The following is a 5116-nucleotide window of genomic DNA, read 5'->3' as shown; positions in this document are numbered from 1 at the left end:
CCTAATACACAGACATCAGGACACAGAGCTCTCCTCTCCCTCTCCTAATACACAGACATCAGGACACAGAGCTCTCCTCTCCCTCTCCTAATACATAGACATCAGGGCACAGAGCTCTCATTACCAGAAGTCCAAACCAGTGGAAACATTTTTATTGGCAGATCTGGAAATTAAATAATATAGAAACAACCAGAAAAGAGAATAAAGGACAAGGGAACTTTAACCCAAACAGCTCCTCTGCTGCATTCTTCATACACTTTTTATCTTCTTGTAGTTACTTGTACTATTTCCTCTAGCACAAAAATGGCATTTTACTTTTTTTTTTTATTGTCATTAAAACTACCACCAGCAAAATGCCACAAGCCTACACTTATTCTCTATATCACATCTTAGTTATTAATTCGCATTTTTCATAAACAAATTTTCCAAATGTATAGAATCATACAACATTTTTGTTGCCCCAGATATAAAGTATAATCTATTAGTATAAAGACAAAGTCACAAAAACAATATAGATCAGCAAGAATAGAAATTGAATTGCAAAATGTACATTTTTTTTAATGAAGATATAAAATGCAGAAACATAATAAACCAAAATCGATACATTAAATTAGGAATATTTTGCTGAGCATTACCTATTAAGCAATCTTCAGGACATCTACAGTGACAGTAGACTGTGACATTCCCTGCAATGGGGTTCTGGAGAATCCCCCTAGCCCCCTCCACCAATATTAAGAAGTGACAGATCACCCTCCCCCTCTTGGTGTGACAGGTTTCCCCTTGTACACCAGATCCCCACACATAACATTCACTCTGACCCTCATCAATAGGTTGACAAGAAGTGGGGTAGCTAACATTAAATCACCTTTCCATGACCCCAAATAACTAATCCCCATGAAAGTATGGAATGCATTCTATAACCAGTTAACAAACAGGTCCTTCAATTTACCCCCTCCCCCATCTGCCCCAGAACACCCCCCTACCCATTCTCACCTTCTGCAGGTTGCAATGTCTGTAGGATAGAGAATTTCCGTCTTCTTTGGTATAAAAGAACAAAATTGCAATAATAATAATCCAGAAGAATCACGCCCTTGGAAAATATTTCTTTTTTTTCCCAATATCTGTTTATAAAATATTAAGAGATCTCCCCACTAAAAAACAAAAAAAAAAAAACCAAATAGTCTGGATCAATGTCTGGGAAGGGTCCTCAGTCTTCAGGCTGTAGATCCAGTTGTGGTCAAGCAATGACCCCCCTTTATATTAGAGATCCAGGAGACATAGTATTCAGTGGGGTGTCAGGCTATAGAGAATGGGGGGTTTTCTATTATGTGGCAGGGTAGAGCCTGCTTAGTCTGCAAAGATAAAGGATGCTCTTACTATCAGGGATTGCTAAAATGTAGGGGAGCTTATCAGCTCCCCAATTTTATAGGGTAAGGATAGGGGACAAGGGGGAGGGGGGGCTCTGGGTTAGGAAAGCAGGGAGAAGAGGCTGCAAAAGTGAGAGGTGGCAAGCTGATGGGAGGAAGGAAGGAAGGAGAGAGAGAGTGTGAGAGAGAGAGAGAGAGAGAGGGAGGGAGGGAGACAGACAGAGGGAGGGAGGGGTGGGAATGTGCAGGGTGATTTATTGCAGCCCTGCAGAACTGTCTGAGAATGACCCTCCAACATCAGTTCTACTCCAGGGTTGGAGCTACTGCGCATGCGCCTGACTAGCCAGACAGGGGCTGCAGGGGAGAGGAACATGGTGGGGGGGGGCATCACCACACCGCCCCCCTCCATTCCTTCTCCTCCCAGTCTCTGCCCATAGGAGGGGGGATAGGCGCCTGCTGCAGAGAGCCCTCTCTCCCCTTCTCTCCAAGCACACAGGGGGAAAGGAGTGGTTTTCAATAATATAAGGGCTCTCTCACAGCCTGGCTCTCACCCCTACACACATACCACACATACACAACTCCACCCCAACACACATACTGCACATATGACACTCAGCTCCACCTTGCACACAAAAACAGCCTTATCAACACACACATGCACAATGCAAGAATAGGGGCTTTGTACAAGCAGACACCATTACAGCCTGATACAATATTATCACAAGTGTAGTTCCACAAGTGTTCAGAGAGAACATTTCCTCATTGCACTGCTAGGGCTATCAGTATATAAATGTCCATATGTCTCTTTCGGTACATTGTCAACCACCCAAAACCAAAAATTACTCATTGGGCCTGATTTAATAAAGCTGTCCAAGGCTGGAGAGGATACACTAGGATAAAGCTGGGTGATCCAGCAAATCTGGAATGGCTCTGGTCCAGGATTCAGAACATTTGCTAGCAAATAGCAAATTACTTTGAAGAATTATATTCCAGGTTTGCTGGATCACCCAGCTTCACTGATGAAAGTGTATACTCTAGCCTTGGAGAGCTTTAATAAAGCAGGCCCATAGTCAGAAGATACCCTGAACAGTCCAGTAGTAAATGAAGTATCTTCTTAATGCAGAAAATATGTAAAATATGCACTCTGACAGTAGGTTATCACAGCAGGAGTACAACATTGTGGGACATTTTGGATGCAGATCCCCAAATGTGATATAGGACCAAACATTTGCAGATAAAAGACAATCACAACAATATGAGTGTTTGCTGGACTTCTCTTTCTAACACCGTGGACGTTCATATGGAGCTCCCGGACCTTTGTGGCTTCAACAGCCTCCAATTTTCTTGAAAGGCTTTCCACAAGATTTTGGAATGTTCCTGTGGGAATTCGTGCCCATTCAGGTCAAAAGATAAATTGTGAAGTCAGGGTGTGAAGACCTGGCTTGCAGTTAGTTTTCTAATTCATCCTGAGGTTGTTCAATTAGGGTCACCCAAGGTCCTCCACACATGTCAAATCATGTCTTCATGGACCTAGCTTAAAAAAGTGCAGGTGTCTTAACATGATTTTGACCATGTAATCCCTGGAATATTCCTTGTCGTCAATTTGGGTCAAAACCTTGTGTATCAATCCTCTTGAATTCACAATCAATGAAGTTCCTGGAGCCCTATCTGCGACAAAAGCCACATTATAAGTGATCACAAGATTAGGGTAGTGATGGGGAACTTTTTTGTGGTTGGAATAGGATTGCAAACTTCCAAGTTTGACAATGTGGCCTTAACCTCCTGGGTGGTAACTCCAAGAGTGACTCTGTAAAAAAACAGCTGATAGCGGTAACCCTGAGCCACACTCGGGGTAGCTAGGAAAATAATAAATAAAGACTTACCTGGTCCTGTCCTGCCCGTCCGATAACATCCTTTGGTCACATCCTCTTCCTCGATCTGTCCCCCGGCGAGTCCGCTGACATTTCCTGAGAGTTCCTGGCGACGTTGGTGCGAGCGGCTGTCGCTAGGGGCGCGGAGGGAATTTCAATTTATTTTGAATTGCATTCAATACAAAATAACTGTATTGAATGCAATACACTGGATTTATATGTCTAAAAGTGGTACATTGTCATTCATTAAATATTTTACAGTATAATATATTATGAGTATAATAAAGTTTGAAACACAAAAGCATGTCAAAGTTTGTTATTAAATTTATTATTACATTTATTTTTATTTATTTATTTAATTATTTTGACATGATTTTGTGTTTCAAACTTTAATATACTCATACTAATATATCATACTGTAAATTAAATTTTCATGAAAGACAATGTACCGCTTTTAGACATAAATATCCAGATAGAAATGAACCGCCCAGAAGGTTAATATGGATAAAAAGCATATTGTGCCCCTGAAGTTTATCCATTACAACCTGATTTCCTTCAGACCTCTGATCAAAGGTATATGTATTTTGAAAGGGCCCTGACCAGGTCTGAAGTGATACAAGTGTCTGGACAGCTTATTTCCAAATTGTATCATTTACATGTGAAAATTATCCTAATACCCCTTCAAAGTTCTGATTACTATCTATATACTAAGGACTTGTACACGCTTAGGGTATGGGTGTGTTATGTGTTATACCACCTGCACTGCTGTCCCTTGTAGCATGGAACATGTTCATTACAATCCATGTGGCAGTGCACAGAAACAGAGAACAATGCATGCAACCGTACCAAACTCCAATGTAGTGCAACACAAAAGTGGGACAATCATTTATCACTCTCTAACCCAGCGGTCGACAATTTTTCGGACCACACGGACCACTAGATTCATCATTTTAAATCCTGCGGACCAATAATATGATTTTTTTTAAAAAAGATAAATACATTTGTAAAATAATGATCTTCCTAATGGTGCCTGACGAGCACTGTGGAGGCTCTGATTCATTGACCAGCTGACGGTTAGGTGAAGTATTACTATTGTTACTATTATCATTATTTGTATTATCATTGGTATTACTAAAGAAATGCAAAATATTCTTTGTTTTTTCCCACTCATTATGGTTTTATTTTATTCCAATCTAAGACCAAATAAGAAATGATAGATATCAAAGTCAAACTATTTGATGCCATACAATATAACAGTTAAAGAAAATACACAGTTAAGGCCATACTTACCTAAATGAGCATCTTAGAAATAAACAAATAAAATAAAACAATTGGATGAGAATCTGTATTGGCGGAGCGGGGTGACTGTTGTAATGGTGGAAACAATACTGAAGCGTACGGCTTGGCAACGATTGCCTCATACAAAAGACTAAACTGACGTCACGCTGCGCCTCCCTTGTTTTTCCGTCTAGTACAATTCGTGAATTTAGTACAATCTAAAGGTGAAAATAGTCATTCAGAATATAAGAATTTATTAGCATATTATTTTTGTTTTACGTTTAATAAAACTTAAAGCCTGCAAATAATGTTCAAATTTTTCCACCACCAAAATTTTCTCACTGGTTGGCGACCACTGCTCTAAGCAATGTCCTTGTGTATGGCATATATGACACTATATGTATTGCATTAAACTGCACAGCAACATTGTATAGTGTGTATAGAGCTGTTCTTAGTGATGAGACCTCTTTACTGCCACTGCACAGTGCGGAACTGTGACAACCTTGCAGTGATTTCACTACAGGGTATCTGCGTTGCCACCTTACAGGATCACCAGGTATTTTTTATATATATATATATATATATATATATATATATATA

At 40.0% G+C, this 5116-nt stretch overlaps 1 protein-coding gene across 7 annotated transcripts in view; it reads right to left on the bottom strand.

The window, feature by feature from the left end:
• GLIS2 (GLIS family zinc finger 2) overlaps positions 1 to 5116 on the bottom strand; it is a 56655-nt gene that overhangs the window by 30093 nt on the left and 21446 nt on the right. Inside the window, exon 4 of one of the 7 annotated variants that reach the window (XM_072417619.1) lies at positions 994 to 3035. The exons of 4 other annotated variants lie outside the window; for them this stretch is intronic. The gene's annotated coding sequence lies outside the window, so the exon portion shown is untranslated. Of the gene's footprint in view, positions 1 to 635; positions 944 to 993; positions 3553 to 5116 lie in introns of those variants that run through there. 2 more of the 7 variants (XM_072417620.1, XM_072417625.1) reach the window with 2 other exon arrangements.

The sequence above is a fragment of the Pyxicephalus adspersus genome, chromosome 7, assembly GCF_032062135.1.
Source record: "Pyxicephalus adspersus chromosome 7, UCB_Pads_2.0, whole genome shotgun sequence".
In the NCBI taxonomy this organism is placed as follows: Eukaryota; Metazoa; Chordata; class Amphibia; order Anura; family Pyxicephalidae; genus Pyxicephalus; species Pyxicephalus adspersus.
The sequence above is the reverse complement of the archived record's forward strand: the minus strand, read 5'-3'. Positions and strand labels throughout refer to the sequence as shown.